The sequence below is a fragment of the Nothoprocta perdicaria genome, unplaced genomic scaffold (genome assembly GCF_003342845.1).
Source record: "Nothoprocta perdicaria isolate Ctin4 unplaced genomic scaffold, notPer1 scaffold_3, whole genome shotgun sequence".
In the NCBI taxonomy this organism is placed as follows: Eukaryota; Metazoa; Chordata; class Aves; order Tinamiformes; family Tinamidae; genus Nothoprocta; species Nothoprocta perdicaria.
Genome location: NW_020455532.1, coordinates 2635816 through 2652918, shown reverse-complemented (window position 1 = coordinate 2652918; position 17103 = coordinate 2635816). Strand labels below are relative to the sequence as shown.

General features: G+C 47.3%; 1 long non-coding RNA gene across 1 annotated transcript; it reads right to left on the bottom strand.

The window, feature by feature from the left end:
- Positions 1 to 2375: 2375 nt before the first annotated feature.
- Positions 2376 to 6774, bottom strand: LOC112949649. The gene is made up of 3 exons (XR_003249844.1): positions 6691 to 6774; positions 4639 to 4703; positions 2376 to 4515 (listed from the first exon to the last, which is right to left on the bottom strand). It is a non-coding gene; the product is annotated as an uncharacterized LOC112949649 (long non-coding RNA).
- Between the last annotated feature and the right edge of the window lie 10329 nt (positions 6775 to 17103).

Sequence of the window (17103 nt, the reverse complement as noted above, 5' to 3'; positions counted from 1 at the left end):
TTTGCCAGCTGCTTTACTCCTAAATATTTGCTTTACCCTCCTCAGCACATTTCATTCCGTAGCTTATTTTTCCCTACCAGTTTTGAACCAGGTCTAGGAGCGTTCTGGAAAGAAAACATGCTTTGCTGAAGTGARATGTTGCACTCTGTTACAATCCATGCGAAACTTAAAGATACGCTAAGAATAAGGAAAGAGAATGGACTTGCAGCCTGTTGACTGAAAAATTGTTCCAAACAAATAAACAAACAAAACCCCTGCAAAACCCCAGTTTCCTTTCTCTGACCTATGAAGGTGCTTGGAATGGATAATCATATGCTTTCTGACCTTAAAATGTAGAAAATGGAGAGTCAATAAAACCAAACAAGATCACCCATCAGCTGAAGATCCTRGATAAATTCATGTTCATCAAAGAGTTGACCCAAACCCATCACTCGACTGCCTTCATGGAGCAATCCCAATCTTCCCCAGAAAGGGATATGGTACCAGAGGGCACCAGTGTGAAGAAGCTTTGCTTTTTCACCAGCTGCAAATCTGCTCTAAGTGATTTTTTTTTAAGAGGTCCTAATCCCCAGGGTTGAAGCTTTACAATGACCAGAGCAGGGCCAGAAGAGCCCTGTACTTTGGACTGCAGCTGCCAAAGCACCATCCCCATCAGACTCAGAGTTTTAAATAAATCCTTATGTGGAGATCTTGAAGAGCTGGACTAATGCCCCAAAGCATTAATGGGTGTTAAGTGGCATGCCAAGATAAGAGTACATCCCTTTGTGAGRAATGACTGATAGAGCTCAGGGGTCAAGTGAAATTGTGCTTATCTGCTGGCAATTCGGCCGTTTTCTTCCTGTCTTTGCTGTCTAAAATATTCTTGTGAGGCAGAGGGAGAAAAAGGAAAGTGTAAACCAGGCCTTATTATAGCCAGGAGTCAAGCAGAAGATCCCCCAGAGGCTCTCTAGCTTAGATGTGGTGCTTAGATGCAAGTAGAGGGGCCAGGGGATGCCTTTCTTGCACCAGGGCACCGATGGGACCCTCAGAGCTCTACAAATTACAAGAAGTCAAGAAGACAAGAGACAAGAAGAACTCCGTTTGTAAAAACAACGATGCAGGAGAAATTCCTTTCAATAAATGACGACCAGGCCTGAAAACTACTTTAAAACATCTGCCTGTTCCTTCTCACCCAAATCTTCTCATCTCTTTAATGCACAGAAGTTGGGACCTGAAGCAGCAAACTTCTTCCCAGTGTYCCACTGGGCTGGAGGTCCCGAGGACAATGTGTCAAGAGCCCTCTGTGTAAAACACAGTTCTTTGGGGAGACAACGATGCCACAGGAGCTCCTCTTGTCTCCACCTGGTTGACCTCTTTAACARTTTCTGCAGCTGTAGCAGATGGATGTGATTTGGAGTTGACTAAGTGGTAGAAAGCCCTCTGCTCTGGCACAGACTCTCTGTTCTTGGCACAGCAGTGTCCACTTTGCTACCTGGGACATTCGCCCAGGATTTGATTAAAAGGTTTTGTAACCAGCAAGAAACAAGGTTCTGATGTACTGGGATGGGTCCCAGYACATCCATTTCATGGGGCTACCTGCAGAGTGAGCAGGGCTGTACTGGCCCCAAAGCATGGACCAGGGTCAACAGCCCAAAAAGTGGCCAAGAGGGTCTCACAGAGGAAAATGAAAACTTTGGAGATGCAGCCTGGGAGCATCCGTCACACTGGCTGCTTCTGGCAGCAGAGCTCCCTCAGATCCAGCGTGTCCCTTGGGTTTGTCCTGAAGCACATTAAATCACACCACTGAGGTCTGATCCTGGCCACTTCCCAACATCAGGGAAACATTAGAGAATAAATGCTTGCTCTTGGGAAAAGAGGAATGCACCACGTTGAAGCAACTCATCCACAACCCTGAAGGAGTCCAATAACCCTCCGTGCTTCTCAGCTTTGGCGATGAGATGAAGCTGCTCCAGAGCGTTGCAAAGTTGGGCTGGGAGGCTCTTACAGCACTATCAAAGCCAAGGATGTACATAGTGCTCCGTGCTGATTAACGGCTCCAGTCAACATCAGCTAACTTATTCCTATTGACAGATCTATGAAATACTTGCAGAATCAACAGCTATAAAAAGGATGGTAACGCACTGGCACCATAAAGCCGTAACGCTCGTGTCTATTGCAATCAAGGCTTTTAAAACCTAATTACTTCTGGGTGACATCAGTCATATATTTTCATGTGAAATTACAGTGGCATGCGATTGCCCGGCAGAATAAAAGAAAACAAATGATGTCCTATAATAACAGAGAAGTGAACTATCATTTTTAATCTGGCACGAAAGCTCTGACCGATGAAGCTTAATACAACTTGTTAAAACACCTAACAAGCGAGCAAGTGATTAAGTATTGTCCTTTTGCCTCTGGGAAATGGGATCTGCTCTCAGCAAGCATGAAGTGACTGAGATAGCCCTTTGGAGCTGATTGAGCTGCACATAAAGTAACTTCTAATGATCTCAGTCCACTTTGAGCCATAAAGATTTAGAAGGGACAATATTTTAGAAATGATCAAGTTCCACTCTTTTTATTAGTGAGGATAAAACACCTTTGTGGAGGAAATTAAACAGAATAAATTGTTTGAGTCTTCTGCAGCTTCCACCATTTAGCAGTGGTAGAGGAGCGTGGCGTCACGGACAYAGCTGGGACACCAGGACTGATCCAAAGCAGGATGAAACGAGGGGAAAAAGAAAACTCCCCTTTGCCTCCCAACTGAAACACAAGAAGTTTCCAGTAAAACCTCCCATGCTCAGTCTCTTCTTCCCCAATCCCTGTTACACAAGGGCCTGAAGACAYCTCCCAACCTTCATCTCCTTTCTTGTCCCAGCCACCTATGATACCTCCCCTTCTTCACTCAGTCTGAGTGAATCAGAAACTACAGTTTCTGGGGACTGTAAAGCATTTGGTTTTGGGGGCTGTTCAGCTTAGGCATGGATTTGTGCCAGAGTCTCCAGCATTTCCCAGCTCCTGTTGGAACACAGCAAGGGAATGTCCTTGAGAGGAAGACTCTTCTAAGGAGACATCCACCCTGCTCTCCAAATCACCGTGTTATGGCCAAATTACCTCTCACACTAATCGATTCATGGGCACAAACACACTGAAGTGGCCAGAAYTGGTCCAATCTCCTGCAATGGACCATGGCATAACCTGCTACATTTTGCTCTTCTGACTTACTAAGGACACTTTTTTCCCCCCTGCTCCCAGGAGATGCTTCTTTTATGGTGCTTAAATTAAGTTTTCAAGGTTAATTGTCCAATTTGATGTCTTTGGTTCAATAAATAATTCAGAGACAGTTTATGTCCTCCCATGTAAAGATGCCTACTGAGGTTACAGTAGCAGCCAGGCATTTCCTCTGATGTGCTATTAGCTAGAGTGCTGAAGGTTTTTCCACCTCRTTTTGGAAGCATTTATACTCTTCAAGAGGACATTTGAACGGTGCTGAAATTCACTGGAAGGGGCTGCAATGAAGACAGCCAAAGCCACCAAGCTCCTGCTGAAGTCACTGCCAATGTCTGTTGTCCGGTGATTTTCCTGCTGTTAGCTACCAGCAGCAATAGCACAGCAATAATTTTAGGTCTTAAYAACCACAGTTCAGCCGTCTGGATCCAGGAGCCTTGTACAATCTCTTTGGGGAGTTTTTTCCTGGAGCAGCTAAGATGAACAGTCCTTTTCAGAGAACCTTTGCACTGTTACAGAAACTGATACTTTATTAGAAATTTCACATAGCAAACATATGGTAGAATACGTATGAAGTTGCATTTCTTAGTCACATTTTGTCTCATGCTTGCAAAGAATCCACAAGACTGATTTTCCTAGACCATGTATGATGGGATAAGACTGCTGGGTCTTCCAGGTGCCAATGCAAGAGAAAAACTAAGCCATAAACCTTCCTGCAGTGCCTTAGTGCGAGTTATAGCTCAGCTGACACGAGCTGGAGAGACCCTCCAAGGCCCGGGAGCTGGGAACAGAGTGACATATCTTAGCTCATCCATGTCAGGAGAATTTTGGAGGATCTGTGGACCAAACTACCAGTAAATAAAGCAGAAGACTCGCACTGCTTACCAAATCTCCCTGTTAAACAACCTCCAGGCTGAATTAAGAGCACTAGTAGTTTCTACAAATCCACAAGTCCAGTATCCATAGCTGCTATATAATATCGATGACATTGCTTGAGCGTCAACGCAACCACGCTTGCGCCCGGGTCTGTAGGTCCTGGCACATCGAGACACCGGCTATGGCTGGGATCATTCCCGATGCTGACGCTGCAATGCAGCGCTCCCAGCACAGAGACATTGATTCAGTGCTATGGCTTCTGTCCTTTAAATAAAGGTCGTCTTGCAGGGCTGGCTCTGCTCGGGACGACTCCGTTAGGAACCGAAGGAAGAGCTGTCAACATCCCCATTGGGGTGGGAACCCTTGGTGCCACYTGCTTCTTGTGGAAGATGGGCACATTGGCTTGTTCAAAGTTCTCTTCTGTGCCAAGATACCCTACAGGGGAGATTTCAGGCTTACAGGACACTGAGCCAACAGCCTGAAATTTGCCCACAAGGGAAAACTCTAGCCATGAACATTCTCACTTAAAATTACAGCTTTTGGAAATCCAGCTCTTACCTTGGGCAACGCTCTGAGGCCAACAGATTCTGGGATTTGCAACCAGCAACGTAGTCAGGAGGCATCTGATCGGAGTAATAAAAGAGGAAAAAAAATAATCAAGGCAATATTGTAAGAGAGGATAGTTGTTAAACCTAATTTCAATTGGGTGTGTGCATAACCTCTGACTTCGGTGCAYCTAAGCACTGCAAACACAGCCAGTGCAGTGTAATTTCTGCATCGTCTCACATTACTCACAAGGTGCATTAGATGGACACTGAAGAATGAATTATTCTTTTCAGCAAAACATTTTTGTGGAGTAAGTAAATTTATCTTGCGGGGAGAGTAAAAGGAAGAAATATGGCATTAAAATGTGCAGATCTGAGTTGAACACATCTCTCTTTTACAGGGAAACCATGATTTAAGTGCACTCTATTACTAATGTTTAATAAAAGCAATAATTCAGAGTGTCAGGCCGAGGCTGTGTGCACTGAAACTGTGATCTGGGGAAAAATGACAYGGACATTTTTCAGTACAGTAGCTCTTCTTTAAGCCATTTGTCTGCAGGCCTAAATTAGCTTTGAAACGTACTTTATCTCTGATAAAAAGGCATTGATACAGYGATTATGCTTTATCAATTAATTTTAGCTGGAGTGCTCGAGAGGACACAAGTTTATGGGAATCCTTTGCTGACCTCCTCCCTCGGGACAGCCCAGGCAGGCAGCAGAGCCTGTTACAGACCCTTGTCCCTTTTCTTGGGCTTATTCACAGTTTTCCTCAAGCTTTGACCGACCTTGGGAAGGTTTATGGATGGACCAAATCCCAGCCCATCCAAGGATGCTTCTCCCCAAGCACTGGAGCCACATCTCACGAGTCACATTTCTGACCTCTTCCTGGGAGAGGTGGAGAAGTCCTAGACAATATATGATGTTGCCAGCGAGTTATATACTGCTCCGCCAACGTGGATTTGGAAGGGAATGCAGGATTGACGGATGGATTGAGAAGCAAAGGAGCTATTTCGGGTCTCTTGGCTTGACATTTTGCAGAGCTGAGCTTGCCGACAGGCCTGAGCAGAGCTGACTGCTGCCCAGGCTCTGCTTGCTACAACACAAGGATTGCCCTGAACTTTCCTGCAAAATCATCTTTAAGACACCTCTCAGATTTGGGGTTTTCCTGGAACAATGCAAACAGCAGGACACCCTAAACCCTGCACCTCCATCTGCTGCACCTGGGCTTTTCTGGGCACTTCACACATCTGGGTCCCTCCTGTAGACCCATTTGGGAAGTCTCTAAAGCCTATGCATCCTTATTTAAGGCTATCCGTCCTTCAAGAATCATTGGGCAGGTCTAACATTGCAGTCTGCAAATGCAGCTGCTGCAATGCTTATGCTCAAGCCCTGAGGTTTTCACGAACTTACTGCCACTACAAGTGACCTGGATTTTGATTTTCTTTCTCCTCCTCTACAGAACCTCAAGGAAAACAGAATTTCTAGAGAAAAAAGCACACAAACACACACACAAAAAAAAAAAAAAAAAAAAAAAAAAAAAAAAAAAAAAAAAAAAAAAAAAAAAAAAAAAAAAAAAAAAAAAAAAAAAAAAAAAAAAAAAAACCAGCAGCTTGTCCAGTCTCTGCTGCATACCTGCACACATGCAGTTTTAATGAGCATTAACATGCTCAGCTCTTAGCTCTTGATGCTTTGCTGGATGCCAGCGTGACCAGGCTGGGTCAGGTTTAATGCGCACTCTCAGCATGGCACATCCCAGGGCACMCCTCCAACAAAGGCGAGAGGGAGGCCCATGCTTGAGGCAAGGAATAAGTGGTGCAGAACTCCTAGATTCATTTTGCAGCTTGTTTGAGGGCAGAAAGCCATGCTGGGAGTAAAGCGCTCCCCCTGCCACATTCCTTTAGGTATTTTCCCCCTTTTCTTGGCCATGTGGTGCTGCTGGTCCAGTTTGCAAGTGCAAGTTTCTCAAATACCTGCTCAGACTGCCCAAGAGCCTCCAGCATTGCAGAAGCTGCCCAACTGCCACCACTTTGCCCTCCACAGTGTTATAAACCAATGCCAGGCTTACCATATAGCAGGATCCTCCCAATTTCCATACAGCCAGAGCTCCTTAAAGCTACACACTGCAGGGCAGCAACACCCCTAATCAGAGCAAAAACCCAACTGAGGAGTCGAACCACTAAACACCACTTTCATTTGCAAAATGACCCACAGCTGGGACAGTTATTAGCCCAAACCACAGCCCTCCAGGTGAACCAAGCCTAGGAGCTCAGGACAAGTCTGGTCCTTGCTCCCGTGTTTGGGAAGTGCTGCCTGGTTTCCTTCCAGGCATCATGCCACCCCTCAATTAAACTCTCCTTAAACTTTAAAGGGACACTTAAATGTGCGTTTATGACCCCATTACCTCCTCTTTATAACCCGAGGTGAAGACTGGATACCCATCCGAGATGTCTTAAAGGTTATGTGTACAATTAGCTCTCTTCCATCRAGTTCTTCAGCATTTCGCCTCCTAAGGCAAAGCAAACCTATGCACATCAGCCAAACGGTGCAAACCAGGGCAGAYGGCACCATCCAATAGCCCTTCACCAAACCAAAGCCTAAGCAAACCCCAAATCCAGCCCAAATGGCCCTCACCAATATTATTCCAAAAAAAGCCTGGAGCTGCCAGGCCTGGCTGCCTCCTACTTGCTCTTCCCTCCACGATTGCAGTTTGCATCCAAGCTCCCCTCCCCAGCTCACTAAACTGGGTGTGATATTAAGGCAGAATCATTAATGACAGATGTGTAAACTTTTGCATGGAGGCATGCCAATATTTTGCATACTTGCACAGTGCTGCCATAAATATTAATGTGGTGCTAATATGGGAAGTTCCACCAGCTGTGTCCATTCTCCAGGGATCCTTCGACTATTTATATTCGTGGTAATGAGCAAGCTGTTATTATATAATCAGGCTGTTGGAGAAGCCTTTGGAATAAAAGTCTCGCTGTGAATTAGCCATCAGCTGAAGTGCATTTGAAACCAGGAGATGTTACGGATTTCACGAGTGAGGTTTCCATGTATTTGACAGGCAGGGTGGCAGGAAAGAAAGGGGAGAAAAGCAAAGGGTGCTGAAATCCAGCGCCTGAGTAATTAGCACTGATAGGGCCTTTGAGGTCCTTGTGCAGTTGCAAAGCTGGCTTCTTATTTAGCCTTCCCCTGCAGCCCCGGGGCTGTGAAAGGATCTGATATTAATGTTTAGCAATAAAAACATGTCTTCTGCCCATGCTGGTGTGGAAGTGAGAGTGGATGCTTCATGGGGATGGTAGATCCCYGCTCCAGGCAAGGGCGAGGGATGCTTGATGTGACCCAGGACTGGCTGCATGCTAAGGGAATAAGTGGAACTCTCCTGCAAGCAAACACGGAGCAAGCAAACACCAAAGGTCTCTGCTTACGGCCCAGCAGAGAAASTTTTTGCAGAAAAAAATATTAAGATCATCACAAAGGAGGCAAAAATTACGAAGGGTAGTTATTTGTGAGCACAACACACCCATTTCACAGCCACAAGCCAAGAAGAACTTCCTCTTGCTTCGCTGTCACCATGCACAACCTGCTTTAATCAGAGCAGGAGMGATGCAGTTTCATCTGGTTGGAGAATCAGCCCTCTCTGCTGGTGTTAAATCTGGGGTTTTGTTGATTTTATTACTGTTTTGGACTTCCATGACACAAATGACTGATAACCCAAAGCTGTGCTGCATTCGTGAATGTATCACTCTCCTATTGTCTTTTTTTTTGTGTGTCATATCTGTGCTTTTTTAGAAGAGTGTCTTCCTCTTTAAAAAAGAAAAAAAAATGCCAGAGCAGTTTGGAAGTGATTTAAATCCCCCTCCCTCCTTTTTTTTTTTTTGGTGGGGAAACAATGAATATTTAATTGAGTTGAAGGTGGATAAATGATCATTTTCTTCCTATATAGTGGTGAGCAGTAAATTACTTTACCGGTAAACTCGGTTATAATTGCAAAATTGATAACAGAGGTGTGAAAATTTACACCTGTGWTAATAAAATCTACCTTCCTCCCGCACATGGACATTATATCTTATGAGTTATCTCTTGCCCATGAGCTAGATATTTCAGATGCGCCGGCAATCAGAGACTTCAGCTTGCCATGTGAGGAGAAACCTATTTTTTTTTTTTTTATTTTCTATGGATAAATGTGTGTATTTATTAAGAATATCTGTTCCAGATGCAGCTGCACATCAGTGCTCCCTGGGTGGGTGTTTGAGTGCCTGCAAACCGCTCTGGAGAAGGTGCTGCAATGCAGGGCTCAGAGGCAGCAAGGGGAGGATGGAGCGTCGTGACCTTGGGCAGACCTGGATTAAAAATCGCTGCTCGCTTACATGGGCCTTGGTGCTGGTCCTTGGGATGCTGCAGAGCCAGAGGAACTTCCCTGCTGCCGCTCTCCTCTCCAGCCATGCAGCTTTGCATCCCTGCATCCTTGCATCCCGGCAGTTTTGCATCCCTGCATCTTTGCAACTTTGCAGCCTCACAGATTTGCAGTTTTGCAGCTTTGCAAATGTGAGTGAAAAGAATACCGTGCAGAAGGGTTACGTGCAGGGTTACCTGGTGGGGGAATCCAACCCCATCCACGAGGAGCCAGGTGCTGACTCCAAACCCATCCACCCTTTCAGAAGATTCCTTCAAGGTCAAGGCTTCTTACTCATGTTTTGCTGGTTCTCCTGGAAGCCAAAACCAGCCCCACAGAGCCGGGTGTCACATATTGTCATTAAGACACATATTGGAGCCTTCAGCTTACGTCCCAGTCCAATCCATGACCCTCTACCCGCTGCAGTGCAAGGAGATGCAGCTGATGCCATCAGTTTGTACTGACAGAGATGATCTGTTCTAAAAGTTCGGTCTGGTTAACAGCRCTGTATTCACCATTTCTGTTCCAGAGGTGCCAAAACCATAAAAAGCATAAATTATCGATTTCTCCTCATTTTAGTATGTCATTGCAGGCTTTTATATGGAGATATATATTTTACTGTGCACTCTATTTCTTAAGACATCAGGACTTTTTATCTCAGCTAATTCAAGATAATTGCATGGAAGTTTCTGTGCTTCCTCCAAGACTGCAATTGGCTGGATTTGGGTGGGAACATTGTTAATAAGAATGTATTTTGCTGCACCTGGGACCATATTATTATTGTTATTATTATTTATTTATTTATTGTGAAGAAGGGAATTGTTTCCCTTCTTTTTTTTCCCCCTCCTTCAGGTATTTTTTCCTCGAGCTCTTCTCAGCGGCGTCTCCGGCCTCCCTCCTCCTCCGTGCGCGCGGGACAAGATGCGAGCGCCATCGATTCACCTCCGGGAATACTTTGGAGAGATCAAAAAGTGCTCGTGTGCAAGCTGCTTCCTGTGGGAGGAGCGCGGCAGCCGAATCAATCCAGGAATGCATTGTAAAATCAATGCGCTGTATAATTAGGGCACTCCAAGGGTAAAAAAGAAAAAAAAAAAAAGGAAGGAAAGGAAAGGAAAGCTCCTTGTTGCATGCCCGGAGAGTGCAGCAGCCTCTGAGCAAGGAGGTTTGAAGCAGGTGTTGGGGTGCAGGGTGGATTTTGGGGGATGCCAAACCCCTGTAGCTCGGCGCTTGCTGCAAACCGCCAGGCAATGTTGCCTATAGCTCATGCAGATGGAGAGGGGTGCAAGTGCTTTTCTTTCCTGCGGTGCTAAATTAGGGCTTTGGAAAACCAAACTCGTCAGGGGCTTGTCCAGTGTCCCCTGCTTGCTGCATTGCTGCTGTACAGTTAGGCTTGGCAGCCGTCAGTTTGGCAAGCCAGGCTTTAAAAAGGACAGAACAAGCCAAATTTCATCTTCATTTTTAATCATCTCATTGTGAAAAGATGCCCCAGATTGAGTACGACCCTCAGGGTCCTCCCTGGGAATTATAATCCCAAGCAAGCAGCCCCCAAATAAACAAATACTCTGTCTCCAAGGGCCAATGTGCCGGCTCACTTTCCTCCAATGGATCCTTAGGGATTTTATGGATTGTCAGCCCAGAGAACTGCTCCGGGCTGCAGGGCAAAGGAAACTACTCCGTATTAAAATACATGGCTCTTGTGGGATATGGCACTTTCGCCAGGCTGCCCAGGAGTTTGGCAAGAGCCCTGAAGTTTAGGAAGACGGATAATGCTGCAAATCGGAAAAGGCAGATTTTCATCAATAGAAAATTACCGATCCCCGGTGGAAACTCCTATCATTATCTATCAAGAGACAAATTGGAGCGAATTCCTCTTCACTGGCTTATGGTGTCTGGATCTGTGAGGTGGGAATGATCTCTGCCTTCCCCTGGGCAGCGCTTCATTGGGTGTTTTAATTGGTTGTAAGAAGAACTATTGCATTGCGGTAAAGCTGCTTATGCCCCTAATTCAAAGAAAAGTCTTTTTTTCTTTTTCTTTTCTTTGCTTTTTCTTTCTTTCTTTTTTTTTTTTCTTTTTCTTTTTTTTTTTTCTGGAGGATTTAGGGGACTGGGGGGCCCTAACTGGGGACATAAGTGAGAAAGCCAAGGAGGGGAAGAAGCGCAGAGGAGTATCTTGATGCTCTGCTATGAATCCAGGGCTAACGCAAAATCTAACCTTTATTTAACCAAACAGCAGAAATGCTGGTGACAAGGTTTAATTTTTGATATCAGACTGGAGAAACACTCTCCGACAGAGCTGCAGGACGGGTTTGTTGCATCCGCTTTCACATTTCGGAAAATGCCCTGATCTACCCCAAAGCAGCCCTCTGGGAATGTGGATGCCAAACGCATCTTTTCCTTGCAGATACACCCTGCAATCTGGGATATGCAATAGCAAGGACAAGTGCTGAACTGGCACTTGGGCTGCGTGCAGGAGGCGCTTATTAATGCAATTAATAAAACACACGCTCATGCTGGGCTGCGCTCCGAGGATGCTCCCGGAGCCCCCGGCGTGTGCTCCAGGAGAGGGCACTCGTGGGAAGGTGTTCCTGGATCCCGCTCCCGCAGGGGTGCTCTGTGTCCTGCGATGCCTGCCTCCTTTGCAGCTGCTCTAGAAATAAAGAAACGAACACAGAGATTTGCAGAAAAGTGCCCTCAGAAATGCAGAAGTGGCCCTCAGGCCACTTGAGCATTGTGCGTAAGGGAAGCATGCAGCGAGAGGGCTTTTGGGGGGCAGGTTTTTGCATGTTTTGCATGTTTTTGAGTCTGGTTAACCTCCTTGCTCGGCATTTTGGGTGTCATTTGGCCCTTTTTGCATGGTATTTTGGAAGGGGCGTGTTTGGCCAGCAGGACATTTCCAAACCACTTGGTGTGGCTCCTTGGGTATCCATGAGTACAGCGGGACAGGGCAGACAGYGTTGTCCCCAGTCCTGGTGGCACTGGACACTGGCCGTGGCACTGCAGGAGCAGGAGGAGGGATGGTCTTGAGGTGTGTCTCTGCATGCAGCTCCCGATCCTCCCCCAAAATGCCACGTTTGACCTTGAGCAAGGTCATTTCATCCCTTCATGCCTCAGTTTCCCCGTGTGTAAATCTGGCTCCGTTCCTCAATCCTGCGCCCTGCTGCCCGGCTCCTGCTCCGTCCCCTGCCCACCCTGTGTCCCCTGCAGCCTCCAGGACTCCTCAGCAGCCGAGCACGAGGCGGCTGCTGCCGTAACCTTCATGCCGGGACTCTGCCCTTATCTCCGCCTGCCCTCGGCAGGGGAGGCAGCTCAGCTTTCCCTTCCCCGCTTCCATTAGCGAGCGAGGCGGATGCGTTTCGGGAGCCTGGGATTTTCAGCCGGGCGCGGTTGACAACTGTATGAATCTTATAGCCGACGTAAGTAGCTAATGCAAATATCAACACTGGAGTGGGAGCCACTCGGAAGCGGTAAGTGACTGATAGAAAAGTGATTATATGGACTTCATGTTGGAAAGTAAATATTTACTCTCCAGCATTGACAGATGCCTCAAGCACCATAGATCTAAAGAAGACATTGATTCACTGTCATGCAGCCTCTCTTATCTCTTACTTATGAAAATATCTGGCAAATGTTACATCATTGGCTTCCTCCATAGCCCAATGGCCTCAGCACGGCCGCTCGGGTAGTGTATTTAATGTCCAATAGTGTAATAGTTAATGGTGGTTGATTGTGATGTTGCTCRTGAGGCTCTGCTATAGCCTCCTGTAATGCAAAGCATCCTCGAGGCAGTGGAATTCCTGCTTCCCACTGCCAGACCWGGGCCATGGGCTAACTCCTGCCCTGGTGCAAAACCTCTGTACTTCCCCTTCAGAAACATGCATTAAAAAAAAAAAAAAAAAAAAAAAAAAAAAAGGAAGAAAAGTCAAAGCATCTTGACAAGTTTTATCTGCAAAAAGTGTTATCCCTTGAAGGAGAAACTGAGCAGTGAATGCAGTGGGAAAATGCAGCCATGCTCTTTAAGAGCGAGTGGCTGCTCCGCGGTCTCTGCGAGCTGCTCTTCTCTTTGCCCTCCTGGAACTGCCTTGAAATAACTGAACTGAAGTTGAGCCCTTCTGAGGCTGTCGAGTTTGTAGCACCTCCTTGGCAATCAATTTAAGCTCCTTGGCTCGTTTTTTTTTTCCCCCTGAGATTGCTGAGTCAGCGATATGGAGCAGTGCCGCTCCCATCCTGGGGCTCCCATCCCTGCACCACTGAGCAGGGGGACAGCTCGTCCTGTGCCCCAGCTCTGTGCTGTACCCCAGCTCTGTGCTGTACCCCAGCTCTGTCCTGTGCCCCAGCTCTGCCTCGTGCCCCAGCTCTGTGCTGTACCCCGGCTCTGCTCCGTGCCCACCTTGCACCGTCCTCACTCACCCCAGTTTCGGTGTGGGCACCCCTAGGTGCTGTGCTCTGAAATGCTGCCATGGGCACTGAGCAGAGGGTGCAAATTCTTCAGACCACCGGCTGTGGACGTGGTGCACGAAGCTGCTCCAGCCTCTTTGGGTCTCTGCGATGCCTTCAGCAGCTCAAGACCCCGCCTTGCCTATGCGGTGCTGCGGCTGCGTTATTCTCCCCTTGACTTTCAGAGAGGGAAATGCAGCCTGCTCTCAAAGATGTCCCACTGGTGTCCTCTTGTGGGGCCTTCAGAAGTCCTCGTGCTGCTGGATGACATTGCCACGTGTGCATGTTCACACTGGAGGCTCCCGTGGAGCCTCCACTGCAGGCCCGAGRGATCCCGCAGCAGCTCTCTGCATGTTGTGCTTGTAATTACTAACCGCACTCGCAGCACTTCTGTTTCCTTCTGCCTGGTGACAATTATGTGCTGCATGGGGAGCCTTGTTTAGCAGCTTCTCAATCTGGTGCTGTTCCTGGCGGTTTTCGTGCCAGGAGCAGGGGTGGCACCTCCCTTAAGCGTRTCGCACCCAGCGAGATGCCACTCAGCACAGGCACTAGCCCCAGAGAGCAACCACCTGGCTTGGAAAGTCTTCCCCAAATAATCCCAAAGGACTGAGAGGGATGAGGCTTCACCTGCAGGGTACTGGAAGGAGGAGGAGTCAGAAAATCTCCTGCCAAGTTTGTGGGATGGTGACCTTGAAGCCACTAAGAATTCATTGGATTTGGTGGCGCTGAGTTGTAGTGTGTGTGGAAAAACTACAACAAATCTGAAAGGAACCTTTGAGATAATAGGACATTTTAAGGAGACTTTTGCTCGTTACAAGGTGCTCAGGTGCTTRCAGGACTGCTGGACTCCGCTTTTGCTTTCACGAGAGAGTCTAAAGCCAGCAGGGTCGGTGAAGCTGCAGCTGCCCAGCATCTCGGGCAACAGCTCATGGCATCCGACCTTCGCAGTGGACCAGGACGGCTGTCCACATGTCCCATGTCTGTATTATTCGCAGCCTGTCCATCCCTGTAGCTCTGAAATGCTCATCCTCCATCAGGTCCTCCTCTCTGCGTGGTCACTTTGGTGACTTTGAYGAGATGATTGCCACGAATGAGGTGTGGGAGACGGGATCCCTCCCTCCCAAAGCGGGGACTTTCTTTTGTCTTTTCCCTTGGGAGGTGGGTGGCTCTGGGACAACTGGAGTCCCCTCCTGCCCAGCCTCATGTCCTTACTCCACCAGGAACCATGGAGATCGACCAGGGACCATGGATCCCAATGCTAACCTGCTATCTTGGGGGACAGGGAGGAACATCCGCGGGTTGCTCGCCTGTTCTCCAGGCAGGAATATGCGTGCAGGGGCAGCGAGCTCCTGACGCGGCCCCAACCCAGGTGTGTTTTATTCCCCTCCGTGCCCGCTGGCAGCAGCAGGGAGCCGGGCTGCAGCCGGGGCTYCGCGCTGGCTCCCGCGACTCCGCTCCTTGCAAATTAACCGTCTGCAGCGCGGCGGCGGCGGCGACGCACCGGCCATTGCACCAAGCTCTGCAGAGCTGCCGCGCTCCGTGCCGCCCCGACACCCAAAGCAAAGGGTATTCCAGCCCTTCCAAATGCATCGAGCAATTATCCTAAACTATCCTCAGGAGGACATTATTCTTAGGACTTTTTYTCTTTTCTTTTTCCTGCAAGGCAGTATTTCACAAAGATCCCCACCTCTCTTTATTGCAAAACTCAGGGCTGCTTACAGTGAATTATAATTGTGCAGCTTCATTATTACAGCTATGTAAATTCTGTTGCCCTCCAGTAAAGCATCCCCGGATTTAAGATGCAAAACGATGTTGTTAAGATGTGGTGTAAGATAAAACAAAGGAAAGGCAAGCAAGGTGGCTGCTTTCTCCGCATTGACTGTGCGGTTGTTAATGAGAATCATCTCYGTGTACAGGTCTAGCATCTGGTTGCTATATTTATTTTAATTGTTTATAATATTTTTTTTTCCCAGGGAGAAATCCAGATCCCATTTGCACTCTCTTATGACACAAACCCCTGCAAGTCTGGAATGAATCTATAGATCAGAGTTATTAAATTGCTCTGTTCCTCAARCATAAATAATGCGGGATGTTTTAGGGTAAGATGTGGACTTTCCATCTTCATCTCTTTTCCACTCCCATATTCTCCGAGCTGCCTGCTGTTGACTCCTTGTAGGTCATTTGACGCAACATAAGCAAGGCGAGCAAACAGCAAAATTGCAAGATGCAAATGCCCTTCATTTCTGGCTTGGAGTCAAAAAATAAGAAGTTGACAATATCCCTGCCAGAATATGCAGCAAGGGTGACTGCATATTTCTTCCTGCTGGCGTGACAGCACTAGGGAGCTGGGCGCCAGGGGAGACAAGCCTGTGTTCCCCAGGATGCGGCAGCATGGGCCTTATCTCTGGGTTTAGAGGTGGTTTTTTTTTCCTTTTTCTATTCTGGATAAAATATAAATAATTCCACAGAGCCAGTAGCTCATTTCCTCTCCTCAAGCACACACACACTCACACAAAAGCAAGAAAAAAGGGGAAAAAAAAAGAAAACATGAAAAAAAAATGAAGAAGAAAGCATGTAATTTAAAGATAGGTTAAAAGAATAATAAATGAAACAACTCCKTTTCAAAAAAGGTCCTGCAGATATAGGGGAAAATATCTTTCCAAAATCCTTCTGTGGAAAGCAGGTCCTTCCCTGGTGCCTGGGTTGCCTCCACAGAGGAACAGATTTATCTCCTTTCCTCACCTTCCAGTCTTTAGCCATTCCTTGCTGCAACTGCTCTCCAAGCATCACCTCCTTAACCCAAATTGTTGTCTTTCTAAAGCTTTTAGGGGTTGAACAGCTCATATTAGCATCATTAGGGCCAAAGGACGGAGGTGCGTCCCCCCAGCATTGCTCCCTGCAGAGAAAGCCACTGCATCCTCCTCTGCGGTTCCCTTGTCACCGAGGATGTGACACCAAGGCTGGTGAATGGCGATGGGCACAGGGGTCCTCTCTCCTCACTTTCTCCCCTGATTGCTTAAATTAGCACACAGATTCTGCGTAATTTTGTGTTCAGTGCTAGGAGCCAGAAAACATCTCAAGATCTTGCATCGACAGTGTCTGGATGCAGCTGCAATACGGTAAACATACATATGCATAGGAGGAAGGAGCCATGAAATCTGGCAGAGAAGGCTCTTCTAGAACCCATTTTTTCCCATTAAGTCTGTCTCTTATTTAGCTGTGGTCCATCTGCAATGCTGGAGGCTCTTCATGGCCAAYGGTGAGGAGACAGTGTAGACAAATCCTGCAGCGAGCAGCACTTTGAGAGTTTGTGATAGCTCTGTCCACCTCATTACTGTACAATGAGACTTTGTTGTTCCCTCCGTTCTATTGATTTTTATGTCTCCCAGGCACAKGGGAGAATCCCGAAATGAATATCTGTCAAAGGAGGAGAAACGCTGCTGCTGATCGGCCTCTCTAATGCCCTGGTCTATGGATGGAGCCCTGGAAAACAGTCATTGCTCAAACRTCTGGGCCAGGAGCTGCTGTTCCTTGTCTAGGTGGCAGTCACGAATGGGGCTGGCGGGTGGTCTGAGATGATGGCTGAGGTCCATCCATCCTCAGTATCACTCATCCGCATGCCCCCTAGGTGAAGGGCACCTTGTTGCT